The sequence below is a fragment of the Arvicanthis niloticus genome (genome assembly GCF_011762505.2).
Source record: "Arvicanthis niloticus isolate mArvNil1 chromosome Y unlocalized genomic scaffold, mArvNil1.pat.X SUPER_Y_unloc_2, whole genome shotgun sequence".
In the NCBI taxonomy this organism is placed as follows: domain Eukaryota; kingdom Metazoa; phylum Chordata; class Mammalia; order Rodentia; family Muridae; genus Arvicanthis; species Arvicanthis niloticus.
In genome coordinates this window covers 2,900,141-2,918,651 of record NW_023044979.1, presented here as the reverse complement: position 1 = coordinate 2,918,651, position 18,511 = coordinate 2,900,141, and the positions used below count along the sequence as shown (strand labels likewise).

General features: G+C 34.9%; 1 pseudogene; it reads right to left on the bottom strand.

Moving 5' to 3' along the window:
* Window positions 1-2,373: 2,373 nt before the first annotated feature.
* LOC117696010 (vomeronasal type-2 receptor 116-like) lies at window positions 2,374-11,482 on the bottom strand (annotated as a pseudogene).
* Between the last annotated feature and the right edge of the window lie 7,029 nt (window positions 11,483-18,511).

Genomic DNA, 18,511 nt, shown 5'->3' with positions numbered 1-18,511 from the left:
TTAGAATGAACATCAGCTGAGAACCATCAATTCAAATCTTTTATCTAAAGGTAAATAACCAGGATTGGCTATGAGACTATAAGTTTTAAACCCTGTCAGAAATCCAGAATGACTGAGTTAACTAAAATTATGGGAAACACAAAGCATAGCTTCTAAAACTTAGCCAACTTATAGAGACCTTTGAACACCTGGACAGTCCGAATACTACAGCCTTCTGAGTCAGGATCATCTGACAGACCTTAGAGATGCAGAATTATTAAGGGCTGATTACTCTGTTTAGGCAGATATAATCAGTCAACTATTATGCAAGTGTGTCCTTTTTTGGACAGTAATTTGTCTGAAGATGGAAAGAGGCAATTCTTGCCTGGTTGCTGTCTCACCACAATTGGAGTAACTCCAAAAATGCTCAATTTTTCTTAGGATCCAAGACAGGAAGCTGTCAGGAGCAGACAGGTCTCTAATCAAAATGAACATTAATATAGAAATGTTCGTAAGTGTAGTTAACAGACAACAGTCCAACTATTCTTAATAAATAATGTATTTTCAGTTGTCCATGTCTCCTTCTTAGTAGTGGGATACTCTCACTTATAAGTGGATATTAGCCTAAAAGTATCGAATACTCAAGATACAATTCACAGTCCACATGAAGCTCAAGAAGCAGGAAGACCAAAGTGAGGAAGCTTCGGCCCTTCTTAGGAGGTGGAAAAAATATACATGGGAGGAAATATAGAGCCAAAGTATGGATCAGAGACTGATGGAAACACTTTCAGAGGCTGCCTCGCCTAGGGCTCAATCCCATATAGAGACACAAACCCCAGACACTATTGGGGATGCCAAAAGGTGCTTGTGACAGGAGTCTAATATGGCTCTCTCTTGAGAGGCTCTTTCAGAGCCTGGCAAATACAGAGGCAGATGCTCACACCCAACCATTGGACTGGGCATGGGGTCTCCAATGGAAGAGTTAGAGAAAAGACTGAGGGAGTTGAAAGGGTTTGCATCCCATAGGAAGAACAATAATATCAATCAACCAGACCACCCAGAGCTCCCAGGAATTAAACCAGCAACCAAAAGAGTACACATGTAGTATCCCATGACTCCAGCTGTATATGTAGCAGAGGATGGCCTTGTTAGACATCAATGGGAAGAGAGGCCCTTGGTCCTCTGAAGGCTTGATGCTTCAGTGTAGGGGAATTCGAGGGCAGGGAGGCAGAGGGAGTGGGTGGACAGGCGAGGAAGCACTCTCATAGAAGCAGAAGAATAAAAGATTAGATAGGAAATTTTCGGAGGGGAAACCGAAAAATGTGGTAAAATTTGAAATGTAAATAAATATAATATCCAATAAAACATGGAAATAAAGATTTAGTAACTCTTATTCTGAAAAATTTATAATGAGACCCTTCATCTAGTGTGAATTATATATTCACAGAACTCACTGATCTTATTGTGATAAAGGTATTGTGTATGATATTATTTTCACTACTGATATTTCTTACTGAATGAAACACATTCATTTCATGTTTAAATGGTATGTTTTCATGAAACTAAAAGAGCCTTATACTGCAGACACAATCTGAACCCCATATTCCTTTTCATGTACTGTACTCTTCTTAATATGTTACCTGATATTTTTAACATAGTCATGATACAGTGTAAAGTTACCCCTAAAGCCTGGTCCTCTGTGATGGTAATCAATAATATGCAATGCTGCCATTATGCTCTACACACTACTAACACTCAATCTTGTTTCTCTTTTCAAATTGGTTCTTTTTATTGCATCAGTAATCTATAATCTATTATATTCCAAATCATTAATGAGACAATTTACCATTTTGTTAATGTCTTAGTTTCTGTTGCTGTAATATAACACCATAGTCAAAAGGAACATATGAAAAAAGTATTGATTTCCCTGTGTACCATTGTCACAGTTAATTGAATGACACCAAGATGAGAACATGAATGCAGGAGCCCAATTAGAGTCCATGCAACTGTGCTCATTACTGCTGTCATTTCCATGTTGTCTCAAATCTTTTTTCTTATAATTCCCAGGACAACATGCCTGGAGGTGGCACTGTTCACAAACAATTGGGTCACCTAATATTAATCATTAATTAAGAGCATTGCTTATACACGTACACATCAAAATGACGGAAGCTATGCTTCAGTTGAGATTACCTATACTCAAAATTGAGGTTTGTGTACTCATGAATGAAGCCATTTTCTACCAAGCCTTAGTCATGGGTATTTCATTAGGCAGTGCTATCCTGCTGTGATAGTATATTATTTAAAATTTTTGTATGACTTAGTAGTACTTTTGTCAAGACAAAGCAGGAAGATATGTTGAGTTCCATCTAACATTTTAAAACTAATGAAGTTTCAATGATGAAACTTATCTTTGTACTTCTGAAAAGAATTTAAATCTTGTCTCAATAAAATAACATAACACTTTTGGATGAAAATACACCCTAGCAACCCAGCACTTGAAGCCAAGATGGAGAAGACCTCCACAACTAACATGACCTTTCCCCTGGTGCTGTGGTACACAGGGAGGAAGGTGATCCAGACACTGCAGAACACCAGCATGCTGAAAGTTAGGAACTTGGCTTCATTGAATCTGTCAGGAAGGTTCCTAGCCAAGAAAGCCACAGTGAAGCTCCCCAGAGCCAAGAAACCCAAGTATCCCAGGACAAAGTGGAAAGCAATGACAGAGCCTTTGTTGCAAATAATAACAGTCTTCCCATGTTCAGATTGTATATCTCTGTCAATAAAGGGAGGAGATGTTACCAACCACTTTCCACAGAGAAAAAGTTGGATTAGGGTACACATGGGGATGACCAACTTAGGTGCTGCTGTTATAATCTCTTTCATCCTTCTTCCAGGGGTAGTGAGCTTGAAAGCCAGGACCACAGTTATTGTTTTGGCCAACACAGTAGAAATAGCCACTGTGAAAAACACTTCAAATGTGATTTGCTGCAGAATGCAGGTGGCCTGGTTGGGATGTCCAATGAAGAGCAATGAACAAAGAAAACAGAAGATGAGGGAGATGAGCAGGATGTAGCTGAGAATGCGGTTATTGGCCTTCACAACAGGAGTATCCTTGTGCTTCACAAAAATGACGAGTACTAGAATTGTGATGGCCGAGAAGCACAGGGCCATGCAGGCTAGAGCCATCCCCACTGGATCTTCATAAGCCAGAAAGGACACAGCTCTTTGGAGGCACTGGGTTTGCTCTAAGTTGGCATACTTATCATCTGGACACCTCACACACTGTTCCATATCTGCTAGTGAACAATAAACCATTATAAGATATCATAATTATGTAGGCAATAATTATGTATTTGTATTATTAATAGGATATATCAAAACATAGTTTAGTTTTGAGCATCTATTTCATTCCTTATTGCCATAGGGACCACTGACTTATGATTGCTCTCTATTAACATATGCTTGGTGATGGAACAAAACACCATCATAGGAAATGGAACATAAAAAAACATTATGAAACAAAACAAGGAAAAATATGATGATGAATAATATGCATCGTCTCAGATTATGTCATTCCTCAAACCGTAAATTCACAACTCACAAACAAGAGTAGGGTGCATACATAGGTATTGATGCCAGTTCATGAAACACATTATGTACTTTGCTTTGAGAGTTGTTCCCTTTGTCTATACCTACCCATAAGCACCAGAGCACACAATTCCTCATGCAAATACTGTTTGCAATAAGTAATATTTTCATTCTAGAAACTGTATGCCTCACTGACAAATGCATGTCCCTGTCATTATGGTAAGATCTCTTTCTTCCCAACTACACATTTAAAGCTATAAGGCATGAAGATTATGGATATTTACATTCATCCCTCTTTCCTTAGTTAGGCTGGGATTGATGATAAGTGCTATCCCCTCTCTTGCTGCATTCTTGAAATCTTCACTCTTGTTTTAATTCTTTGACAAGACATGCTTAAACCTTTAAGCCATCTAAGCTCTTAAAATATATTTCATTAAACAATAACTGTTAGCAAGCCAGCGGTGGCACAGCGGCTTAGGTGGCTGCCTCCAGAGGGCAGCTGTGCCTTTCTTCCCGAGTTCGAATCCCGCCATCTCTCTTTCTTCCCATGTGTTTCATGGGAAAAAATAAAAATAAACAATAACTGTTACCCTGAGCATCTGGTCTTAATTTAAAATCAGTTGTGAAAGAAATGTGCTGTTTGTAGAATATACTTCAGATTATTTCCTAAGTCCAAAAGAAGTTGATATGATTTAACTGATTAAGTTCTAAACACGGGAGTTTAGGTCTTCAGTTTCCATCTAGGCCATATCATATTTCTAGTCTGGAATGAGAATGTTTTGAATTCAGCATTTTTTTCTACATGAAAGCATGTACCTGTTTCATTGGAAACCTCATTTTCTGGGCACTGGACACAGTCAAAGCAGCAGTCTGCTGTTTCTTTCTGATGAATTTTCCTGAATCCAGCAGTACATGGTACACTACACATGGAGGAGGGAACCTGAAGCAACACACACACACACACACACCACTATATATATATATATATATATATATATATATATATATATATATATATATATCACACACACCACTATATATATATATATATATATCACACACACACCACTATATATATATATATATATATATATATATATATATATATATATATATCACACACACACCACTATATATATATATATATATATATATATATATATATATATAGTGGTGTGTGTGTGTGTGTGTGTGTGTGTGTGTGTGTGTAGTTCATGTGTACATCATATGTATAATGACCCATAGATTGCTATGTGGGACATTAAAAGATATGGCTATAAATATTCCCCTGATAACCAGCATTACTTAAATATTTCAGGGACATTTTTATTTGTATTACCCCGAAATGCACTGAAAGTCACAGTACATTTATATAACATGTAATATTATTTATGCAACATTCAGTTTGTAGCAATTTAAAATTTTTCCTTCCAAAACTGATTAATCAAAAAGGAATGTTTATTTGGCATCAGTTTCTCTATAATTATTTATAAATAAAAAATAAGAACACTGAGTTGTATGGTAAATCAAGAACAAGTTGTTTGATGAGTATGAACAAAATATGTTATATAAGACACTCATAAAATTAATGAAGATTTCCTAAGTTTAAAAGAAAACGTTGAACCCTCTATCCAACCAACCCCCTACTTCTATAAGGGAGCTCCCCTACCCACCCACCCACTTCTGCCTCATCACCTTGTCTTTTCCCTATGCTGGGGCACCAAGCCTCCAAAGGAACAAGGGCCTCCTCTCCTACTGATGCCCGATAAGGGATTCCTCCACAGAATAGGGGAAACCAGGAATGCTGATGATATTTAAAACGTAAATAAATAAAATAACTAATAAAAAAATATAAATTTAAAAAAACCTTGAATCTGGAGAAAGATTTTTGTTAATAAATATGTGCTGTTCTTAATTAAACTATAAGTATGTTCACACAGAATCAAAAAATTCTGTAATTTACATATAGTTACAAATTTTTAATTATATATATGTACATATATAATACTATATGTTTAATAAATATATGCCTGTGTCATGTCGTTGAATAGGCTAGTGGGTGCAACTGAACATGGAATCCAGAGGCCTTTGATCCCTATGAACAGATTTACATGAAGTTGAGAGTTATCAAATTTTGGTGATTGGAACTGAGGATGGTCCTTTGTAAAAGTAGCAACTGGTCTTAACCACAGAGCTATTACTTCAGTGCCTCATACTTTAAAATTTAGATATTCTGAAAAAAAAGCTGTGGTATACCCACTGATGTTCCTCCTGTGGCCCACTCCAGGTCTTCAGATATGTGAAGTTGTTGACTCTGTGGGAAACAAGGAAAATAGCTTCCTAATTTCACTTTTAATCCAAAGCCTTGTGGAAAATTCCAAGTGAAGAAAATGTCATATTCTTCACACTGATTTTCTCTATGGTTCATGTTCACCAGTTCTCCAACAGGGTTAGTAAATACCCTGGTTTTCAACAAGGAAGCCATCTAAATGAGATGCATCATTAGATAATTACATATGCATATCAATAAAGGGAATGCCAAATTCAGAATTTCCTCTAATTTTTTAAAGACTTTCAGAAAAGACAGCTGTATTAAAATAATCTTGTGTAGTAAAATAAAATATACCTTATTGATAATTAAAATTAATATACTGAATACAATTGTTCGATGATAAAATGTGCTAGAAAAATTACCAAATATCAAGTAACATGGTGTGTTTGTGTGTGTGTTTCTGTGTGTATGTAGTGTGCACATGTTTGTCAAAAATACTTTGTAAAAAAATGGAAGCCATGTATGTGCAAATGAAGGCGAAGTCTGAATGTCTGCAAGTTGTGAAAATTAAGGATGATTCTGGGTCTTTCATATATATATACCTTATGCATGTACAAAAAACCCCACAAACTTAATAAATTGTGCAGTCTTAGTCATTTATGGTTATATAAATAATTGTTAAGTTAAATGAATAACTATTAATCCCAGCTCATGTACCTGTTCTTTATTTATTTATTTATTTATTTATTTATTTATTTGAGACAGGATTTCTCTGTGTAGACCTGGTTGTCCTGGAATTCACTCTGTAGACCAGGCTGGCACTCTAACTCAGAAATCCGCCTGCCTCTGCCAATCGAGTGCTGGGATTAAAGGTGTGTGCCACCACTGCTCAGCTCATGTACCTATTCTTGAGAAATTATTCTTTAGAAAAATATTCTAACCTACTCATCACTTAAGGCTTTTAGATAAAACTCTTGGCTCCTATTTTTAATTTTGAGTTCATTTGGTGAAATGTTGAGACACGTTTTCACAAAACTTCCTGATATTCAAAAAATGTATTGTTTCCATTTAAATCTTATCCCTGTGTATGATATTTATCCATTTAAAGATTCAATGAGGAGTTTTGCAGTGTATAAAACTTTCTATTGAGAGAATAATCTCTAACAAATGTACAATTGTTTCTCAGAGTCCATTTAAAAGATCACATTGATTTATCTAAACATAATGAAATGTAAGAAACTTTACCTGCAGACAGTCCATGAATACTCCCTTGGGTTCTGCCATTTTCTGAGACTCTACTTGTTGAAGAATGAGTTCATGGTAGGTGTAGGCCACAGCATAAATCGCGTTATACAAATTATAACCTTCATCACTCAGGACCATGTCATATTTGTGCAGTGTTGTCCATTCCAATGTGTTGATGAATAAAAAAGGAATCATTTTATTGCTGTTCTTAGAGATTGAACAATTAAAATAATTCCACCCCAGGACAGAGTCAGAAATGCTTACGGGGTATTTCTCAGTGTCAATTGTTTGCATAAAATTCCTAAGTTTAGCAGTCTCACCTTTGTGGTGTGTAAAAGTGACAGTCCCATGGAAGAAATCAAGGGTGAAATCTTTTTTATTTGTAATGACATCCCATTGTGAGGTTGTGATCCAGATTCTCTGAGCACCTAAATATCCTCATCGTCTAAGGCTGATTTCTAAAGTAGAGTTCATGTCACCATAAATGACAACAACCCTTGCTGTTGATGTTGTAATTTGTTCATCATATACCTTAGCCCTTGTCATGTATAAGTGCGTGTTTTCTGGGATCACATTCACAAAAGCCAAACAGATCCCTTTCCTTTGCATTTCTTCTCTCATGTCTGAGAGAAACTGAATACCTTGGTCATTGTCTGAGATGACCAGTCCAATCCAAGTCCATCTAAAATGAAGCATCAAGGAGACCATGCCATAACACAAATGGGTGTCCTTCGTGGCTACCTGATGGGCAAAGGGCAACTGGTCATGGTCACTTAGGTTCGGATTAAATGGTCCAAAGAAAACCTAAAGGATGCGGAAGAGAAGATGAAACATCCACATGAGGAATATAATTATTAGGACACTTGGACTTACATACAGGTAATGTTACTCACCTTCAGAACTCCTGTTAAGAATATTAAGATTTTACTATATATATATCTATTTCTATTAGATTCTAGACTATTTCTGATAAGTCTGAATGTCCTATAAAACAGTTTTCTCTGTTTGCTTAGATATGATTTTTAACTCTTTATCACATATATGTATATATACAATATATAATATATATACTATGTATATACACATATATATACACACACAATATGTGTGTGTATGTGTGTAGCAGCACACACATAAATGCATGCTCTTCAAGCTTTCTTGTAGGCACATGCAAATGAAATTTAAAAGATGTTAACTATTCCAGTGTTATGCCTTTTTACCGTTGGTGTCCTAGAATAAAGTGCTAGTCTTAAGGATGATTTCCATGATGGTCCTATAATGTCTGCAGCACACGTTGGATCTAATCCACAGATATAATTAATAAAATCCAAACTATGGTTTTGTTGTGAATATACTAAATCCAGAAGTCCCAATGTATCTCCACATAGGCCAACAATGATGTCAAATATCAAAGACATGTTGGGTAAAAGATAAGGATTCTTGTTGATCTCTTCAGCAGCAAAAATCATTACCAGAAGAAACTCAGATTTTCTTTTTTGTATTCTAGAACAAGGCATAAAAATGATTAAGGGAGATGTATGAAACATGAAATATAAATTGCAAAAGTTTGTAATATGAGACATGCTATATTTCTGTCTAAATTTCTTGAATAAGTTTTATAAATTAGAAGTCTTTAGAACTCCATACAATTTAAGAATTCATAGATGTATGGTACTATAATATGCTAAATTTTGTATTTGTGAGAACTGATATAGATTATTTATACCTCTGTCATCTTTGAACTAGATTCTTGTCCTCTTGAGCAAGACTACTCTAAAGTATATTTGGAGTTGTAATGCCACAGATAAATAAATAAATAAATAAATAAATAAATAAATAAATAAGCATGGCTGAAACTACACATAAATGGTATAACACATTCTCCTTAAAATTTTTAATATTTAAATGCAATTTATACATCATATTTTTATTGAATATTTTGAGAATCAGGTAATATATTGCAAATTTGTTCAACTTTTATATTCATATTTTTAATAACCTAAAAATATTAATGAATATTTAATAATATCCATAACCATGAATCCTATATCTAACATTGAGTACTAAATTGTTTCAAGACATACAAAATATTTTGGGGGGAATTTAGTAAAGGAGAATAAAATATTAAAAAGGAATCATTAAAAATTATATTCAAAAGCCCTTATATGATATCGTGTGGGAGTATTCAAAGCACATTATACATCTGTGTACATTGTCTAACAATCAGTATACTTAAAATGATTATCAGTGTTTGTAGGAAAGAAATTATTTCATCAGTAAGAATATTTTACAGATTTCAAAATAGCAAACTCTCTTTGTAGTAAACATTAAAAATGCTAGCTTTATGCACAGTGAAAAAAATTATCAATAATATTCTCATGATTTTTGTAGAACATGATGTTAATATATTCAAATGTTAATATTCAACAAACAATAATTATTTTAAGATATATTTTATATAAATCAACTTATCTATTTCAAAATATACAATATGATACAATTATCCACATAACTAGAATATTAACCTTTTTGATCTTTTATACATCAATTTAATGTTACCTTTCAGTGTGTTGTTATTAGTCAATTTCATAAAAAAAGATATCAGATTTCTCTTAACACCTCAGTCTTCTTAATTCTTTGAGAACCTTTAAGTGATATCTGAACACAGAAATCTTCTTTCTCTATGAAATGTGCTCACCTGGCCCAGGACAGATGGCAGATTATCTACTACTATTAGCAATTACCTCTTGTCAGAAGTAAAAATGAAAAACATCCTCTTTTGATGAAATTTGCAATTTCAATAGGACTGTTTGAAGCTAAGTTTTTCTTTTGAAACCTGAAAAGTGCATTGGCCCAGTTCATATATTTATAATTTTAAACCTAATTATGGCTTATAAAAATGTCACCAATGAGGATTTTCACTATTTTTCTACTGAGGTGTAGGATAAAACAGAATACATCAGAAATAAAATTCCTACTGACCTAACAGAGAAGTATAATAATGTGAAGCCACCATCACTGTCAAAGTTTACACAGTGTTCTGTGGCTAACAATTGAGAAACATATTCTTTAAATCCTAAAGACATGAAAATTGAATAAGAGATTGGTTGGAAATTCAAAGACAGAAAACTACAGGAAAACTCAGTCACAAAAAAAGTAGTCCCAGTCATACAGATTATGTAAAATGTGAATGATTTCAACACTCTTTCCTACATGATCGGCAGGCACAAATGATAACATCTCACACTTGGGATCTCAGAACTATGTAGCCACATTAAGAACAGGTTCTTATCTACAAGAAATGCATTTATTCTCCTAGATCTCCTCTAATGTTATATTTATTTGATAATTAATAGATATATTGACCATCTACCTGATAGTGATAATAAGCCTAATATGTGACTGAGTATTTGCATAATTGGACCAAAAGATTATTCTGGTAACAGAATATGAAGCCTGGAAGTCTTTATCCACATTAAGTGTCAACTCCAGAATGGCAGGAGGGATGCATTTAAAGACTATTTTAAAAATCAAGGTAAATATATATATATATATATATATATATATATATATATATATATATATATATTCATGTAATCAGGTATAGTAGACCAGCACATACACAAATATTTCAGTGTCTGAATGTATGCCTAACTTTTATATATATATATATATATATATATATATATATATATATATATTCATGTAATCAGGTATAGTAGACCAGCACATACACAAATATTTCAGTGTCTGAATGTATGCCTAACTTTTGGAGACCAAAATTTGATAACCTTTTCATGAAGGCATTTAGATGCCTGCTCATACAAGAATCAATGGCAGACAATAGAATATAGGCAGTGTTGGAGTCTTTTCATATTGAGCTCTTTCCAAAGGTGAGAATTGTGAATGCAAGGTAGATGAAGAGACAACTTTTAAGATAAGATGTGCACAAACACTCAACAGAATCCAGTCTCTCTCATTGTCCAGCATTGTGAATTGGAGCCCAGCATAGTAAACATAAACTAAACTGTGACACATTTCAAAGTATTAAAATAGTCATTGATGTAATAATTTTTAGTAGTTCCTAAAGTAACAGGGGGGAGAACAGGACAGAACCCAACAGTTTGTGTATACACCTAAATATTTCTAATTCATGACACTGAAGCAAGAAACATAGTTAGTGACTTACCTAAAAGGAATAAGTTCATTATAATTAATGTCTTCAAAAGCTTCTTCCAATGCTGAAAGCATAAAACCACAGTCACTTCTCAAATGTCCATCATTATCTTCAATATTCTTTATCCTCCAAAAGCAACTGAGTTCAGTCAAACAGCACAAGATGAGAGAAAACTTCAGGAGCAAAAAGGAAATAGTGAAACCACGCAGCTTCTTCATGTTTGCTAGGATCTAAGCCAGAGCAATTGCTTAATCTGTTTCTTATGCAGACAAACATCACACACACACACACACACACACACACACACACACACACACATACACACACACACATTTACAACTATGTGTCTGTTTTTAAGGCTACTGCTGTTTGGAGATCTACTTAATTATATTCAACAATAATTTTCCACTCATCTTATGTAATGCTCCCTGGATTCAGTGGGAAAATTCTTGCTTCAAGCTCTACATCTGAGACCTGAAAACTTTTGATCAAAACATTGTTGAAAACATGTTGTGAAGATCATGTTCTCCGTCCTCAGGTGCCATGATTTCATTCATATCCATGGCATAAATATTTTCAGAAAGTATCTTCTCCTGGACAGCTGGGACCAGACCATGTGTCAACAGCCATATGTATGAACACAATGGATCTCATCAGAACTTCCATAGTAAGACAAAAGTTGAGAAGGTCATAAGTGTTCCTTAACATTTAGACATTGAGTTTGATCATGGGACATTATATCTTCCATTGTCTAGTGTAGGGAAGGGCACTGTCACATGCAACATTGAGGCAGGAGGTGACCATGCTCTCTGTTGTTCATATACTATTGTATGCTAGTCATGTTCACAAAATCTCCTCAAAATCATGTAATTCCTGTCGTCTCTAGAATATGTCATCATGCTGAATCCAATGATGACTTGAGTTATAGAGATTCATCACCCATCCTGTCCATTATCAGTACCTGCAAAGACATTCACTGAGTTATAATGCTGATATCTTGCTTGATAATCAGTCCGTGGTAGTCAGTGTCATTTGATAAAACATTTCTTTGGTTGATATTTGTTAACACTTCATTAAAAATTTTGAGAACAATTTCATACATTTTATTCAAAGGAATCAAAGAAATTAGATGTCATTTATGAGAGAGAATTTTATTGCTAATGTTAGTATATACTTATAGTTTTCATTCTTGTCTAGTTGGTATTTGTTTTGATACAGTCCTGTCTTGGATTACATTGCAACAACACAGATGTATGTCTCTTATGGTCATTTATGTAACTTGGTTAGATTACAATTAGTGACACAGATGGAACATTGAATTGATGTGTTTTTTTGAACTTCCTTATATTTTTGCCCATAATATCCACACTGTGTTAAGTGGAGTCTTTATCACAATTTCTGTAATGGTTAGTGTGTTACTGGCTTATAGTAAATATTGCTATGGAGTTTATTGTGCTATCTTAGTTACTATGAATGAGAATTTGTTTCATACTTTGGTTGAATTATGAATTTGTGAGTTTATATATTTTTTGTACATTTGCAGACAGACTTATAGATTGTATAAATTGAGTGTCTTGTTGTGATAGTCCATACTTTTTGTATACTGAGTGGTAATGCTGTGTCAAAAGAACTGGAAATATGGATGGAGGCTGACTCTACACACCATTGTGCTCAGTTCAATACTTGGCTGCAAGCATTTGCATATGTATTGGGAAGGGTCTGGCAGAGCCTCTCAAGAGACAGATAGATAAGGCCCCTGTCAGCAAGCACTTCTTGTCACCAGCTATAGTGTCTGGGTTTACTGGCTGCATATGGAATGGATCCACAGGTGGGGAATTCTCTGGATTTACCTTAGACAGGAACAATTATGAGTTAATATTATTGAGATGAGTGTGGGACCCCATGCCTTAATCGGGTGCAGAGCCTATCCTCGGTCTCCATAGTTTTTTTTCTCCCCCTTTTTTGGTTATTTCAGCTAATGTCATCCCCATTGGGTCCTAGAAACCTCTTTCTTTCCTGGCATCTAGGACTTTCTGTTGGCTACCCCAAGTTTTCCATCACCCATTGCTACACACCTCTCTTCAATTCCTTGACACTCTGCTCATCTCCCCTGTCTCCTCCCACACCTGATCCTGCCCGCTTTCCCTCTCCCCTCCTTCTCTTCCTCCAAATTCCCCCCTACCCTCTAACTTCAGCGAGTATTTTGTTCCTCCTTCTAAGTAGTACTGAAGAACCTACACTTTGGCCTTTCTTCTTCTTGAGCTTCATGTGTTCTCTGAGTTGTTTCATGGGTATTCTGAGCTTTTTTCCTAATATCTACTTATCAGTGAGTACATACTGTGTGTGCTGTTTTGTGACTAGGACCTCACTCAGCATGATATTTTCTAGTTCCATCCATTTGCTTAAGAATTTCATGAATCCATTGTTTTTAATAGCTGAGTAGTACTCCATTGTGTAAATGTACCAGATGTTCTGTATCCATTTCTCTATTGAAGGAAATCTGTTCTTTCCAGCTTCTGGCTATTATAAATATGGCTACTATGAACACAGTGAAGCATGTGCCGTGATGTATGTTGAAGCATCTTTTGAGGATATGCCCAGGAGTGGTATAGCTGGGTCCTCAGGTAGCACTATGCCCAATTTTCTGAGGAACCACCAGACTGATTTCCAGAGTGCTTTACCAGCGTACAATTTCACCAGCAATGGAAGAATGTTCCTCTTTCTCCACATCTTCATCAGTATCTACTCGCACTTGAGTTTTTGATCTTAGCCATCTATGGTGAGAAGAAATCTCAGGGTCTTTTTGATTTGCATTTCCCTGATGACTAAGGGTGATGAACATTTCTTTAGGTGCTTCTCAACCATTGGAGATTCCTCAGTTGAGAACTTTTTGTTTAGCTCTCGACCCCTTTTTAATAGGATGATTTGGTTCTCTGGAGACTAACTTCTTGAGTTGTTTGTATATATTGGCTATTCCCCTTCTATTAGTTGTAGGATTGGTAACAATCAAATCTGTAGGTTGCCATGTTGCCTTGATGACATTGTCCTTTCCTTTACAATGTTCTGAGATCCCATTTGTGAATTGTTGATCTTAGAGCCTTGACCATTGGTGTTCTGTTCAGTAAATTTTTCCCTGTGCCAATGTTTGAGCCTCTTTTCCACTTTCTCTTCTATTAGATTTAGTGTATTTGGTTTTGCGTGCAGGGCCTTAACCTCCTAGACTTGAATTTTGTACAAAGAGATAAGAATGGACCAATTTGTATTCGTCTCCATGCTGATTGCCACTTGACCCAGTATGATTTTTTTATTATACATTTTTTACCCACTGGATGGTTTTGAATTCTATGTCAAAGATGAGGTAATCATGTTTGTGGGTTTAATTCTGGGTTTTCCATTCTATTCCACTGATTCACCTGCCTGTCTCTGGACCAGTACCATGTGGTGGGTTTTTTTGTTGTTTGTTTGTTTGTTTGTTTGTTTGTTTAAATCACAACTGCTCTGTAGTACACTTTGATGTCAGGAATGGTGATTCTCTCCGAAGTTCTCTTATTGTTGAGAATAGTTTTCACTATCTTAAGTTTTTTGTTGTTCCAAATAAATTTGGGAATTGCTCTGTCTATCTCTGTGAATAATTGTGTTGGAATTTGTTGGGGATTGCATCAATTCTGTAGATTGCTTTTGGTAAGATGGCCACATGTTAATCCTGCTGATTTGTGAGCACAGGGTATCTTTTTATGTTTTGAGGGCTTCTTCAATTTCTATCTTTAGAGACTTAATGTTCTTGTCATACAGAGCAATAGTGATAAAAAATTGCATTGTATTGGTACAGAGACAGGCAGGAAGATCAAGGGAATAGAATTGAAGACACAGAAATGAACCCATACACCTATGGTCACTTGATCTTTGACAAGGGAGCTAAAACATTCCCGTGGGAAAAGGACACCATTTTCAACAAATGGTGTTGTTTCAACTGGAGGTCAGCATGTAGAAGAATGCAAATTGATCAATTGTTATCTGCTTGTACAAAGCTCAAGTTCAAATTAATAAACAATCTCCACAAGAAAACAGATACACTGAAACTAATAGAAGAGAAAGTGGGGAACACCCTTGAATACCTAGGCACAGGGAAAAAGTTTCTGAACAGAACACCAATGGCTTATGCTCTAAGATCAAGAATTGACAAATGGGACCTCATAAAATTGCAAAGCTTCTGCAAGGGAAAGGACACTGTCAATAGGACAAAATGGCAACCAATGGATTGGGAATAGATCATTAGCAATCCTACATCTGATAAAGGACTAATATCCAATATATACAAAGAATTCAAGAAATTATACTCCAGACAATCAAATAACCCTATTAAAAATGGGGTACAGAGCTAAACAAAGAATTCTCAACTGAGGAAACACAAATGGCCAAGAAGCACCTTAATGAATGCTCAACATACTTAATCATCTGGGAAATGCAAATAAAAACCACCCTGAGATAGCATCTCACACCAGTCAGAATGGCTAAGACCAAAAACTCAGGTGATTGTAGATGCTGGTGAGGATGTGGAGAAAGAGGAACACTCCTTCATTGTTGATGGCATTGCAAGCTGGTACAACCACTCTGGAAATCAGTCTGGCGGTTCCTTAGATAAGTGAACAGAGCCTTACCTGAGGACCCAGCTATACCACTTCTGGGCACATACTGAGAAAATGTTCCAATATATAACAAGAACATATGCTTCACTATGCTAATAGCAGCATTAATTATACTAGCCAGAAGCTGGAAATAACCCAGATGTCCTTTAACAGAGGAATGGATACAAAAAAATGTGGTACGTTTACACAATGAACTATTACTCAACTACTCAAAATAATGAATATGAGAAATTCTTATGTAAATGAATGGAACTAGAAAATATTTTTACATCTGAAATGTAAAAAGATTAAATGTAAGAAATCTTTTAAAATGAATGAAAAAAACAAAAAAATATATTTTATTCATAATGATAACATATGACATAATTATAACTATAGTTAAATAAAATATCTTTAATAATTAAATATATAAATATCTAATAAGTAAAATACATTTTAATATTAATCTTAAAATAATTTAATTTTAAGATTATGATTATATCATTTTCCTTCCCCCTTTTCCGTTTAAACCAGTGGTTCTCAACCTTCTTCATGCTGTGACAATTTAATAGTATTCCTCATCTTGGTTATTCCCACAGGTAAAATTCTTTTTGTTGGTACTTCAAAAGTGTAACTTTGCTGCTGTTATGAATTATAATGTAATGTCAATATTTTTGGAGATAAATGGTTACCAGAGGGGTCTTAACCCATAGGTTGAGAACTGTTGCTTTAAATCATCCCATATACCCTTATTGCCTCTTTCAAACATTTTATATATATATATATATATATATATATATATATATATATATATATATATATTTATATATTTTAAATTTAAATTTAAATAAAAAATTTAAATATAAATATAAGTAGTTTAATTTAAATATAAATTATATAATATAAATATATAATATAAATATAAAATGAAACATATATATATATGTTTTCATAAATATATAAACATAACATGCTGGGGCTATATAATATTACTTTTAGGCCTGTTTTCAGGGCTCACCATTTTGCACTGTATAATCAACCCTGAAAAGTTCTTTTTACTCACTACATTCTGCATTTGTTTTGTTTTGTTTTTGTTTTTTTTGTTGTTTGTTTGTTTTGTTTTTCGAGACAGGGTTTCTCTGTGTAGCCCTGGCTGCCCTGGAACTCACTCTGTAGACCAGGCTGGCCTCGAACTCAGAAATCCCCCTGCCTCTGCCTCCCAAGTGCTGGGATTAAAGGCGTGGGCCACCACCGCTGGCTTAATTTCTGCATTCTTATCTGTCGATATTTCTTTGTGTAGAGTAGAAACCACTTTGGTTTTTACGAGTCCAGTTTGTCGTGTTCACTGGTGTTGTTCTTGTTAAGCTCATGTCTGAGAAATCATGTTGGTGAGATGTGTGGATGTAAATTCTAAAATTCAGAGGATGCACAACCTCAAGACAACCAGGTAGATCCTCCGGCTTTCACAACAGTTCTGCTTCTCTTCCACAGTGTCCTCTGAGCCCTGTGTACGGGGTTAGCTGAATATATATCCATTGGGACTGGGATCCACAATTCTGCATTTTGATTGATTACTGTTTTCAATAGTGTTTTTGGTCTGGGGAAAGATGAATTTCCTTGATGAAGGGTGTGGACCGCATTTATATACGGTTATAAGGACAGATGTTTAAAATGCAGTGCAGGGTTGTGACACTTTAGTAAAGCTTTCTAAATCTCATCCATGATTTCTGATATCACTCCAGCCTTGAGGACTTGACTTTTCTTTTAAACGATTCCAGCTCTAGAAATATCTTGAGATTTGAAATAAGAATACCCTGGGTATTGTTATTTTTTCCTCAGGATTTCTTTGAATATCTGAGTATTTTTGTTGTTCCATGGGAATTTTAGGACTTCTTTTTAATTTTGATGAAGAATGTTGTGGTTTCCTGAAAAATTAGGATTCTACTGAATTTATGAATTGCTTTTGGTAAAACAGTTATTTCTCCAACATTGACTATAGTATACAATGTATGTTGAATGCATTTCTATTATCTAGTTTTTTTTCTCAATGCTTCTTCAGAAATTTGATGTTTACTTTCACATGTTTGTTTAGATTTATTCCAATTTTTTGTCTTTGGTGCTATTATAAATGGATGTATGACCTCTCTCTCTCTCTCTCTCTCTCTCTCTCTCTCTCTCTCTCTGTCTGTCTCTCTTTCTCTCAGTGGGTTTATTGTTGGTGTCTAGAAAGGCTACTGATTTTTATAAGCTGATTTCATACCTTGTCACTTTGTTGAAACAGTTGACTGTTTTGACAAGTTTTCTGGTGAAGTATTTCAGCTCGTTACACATAGAATGCTACCTGCAATGAGGGGAAGTTTGACTTCTACACATATTTGTCGACTTCCAGCACAAGACTGAGGTGTAGAAACAGTGGCCGACTTGTCTTGTTCCTGATATAAATGGAATTCCTTCCAATTTTTGACACATAGGATAATGTTGGCCATTTGTTTGTAATTTATTGCCTTTATTATGTTGAAGTGTGGTCCTTCAAGCTCTGCTCTTAACAGGAATTTACCCGAAAAATCGGTTGTATTTTGTTAAAGGCCTTTTCTACCTCTCTTGAGTTAATCAAGTGATCCG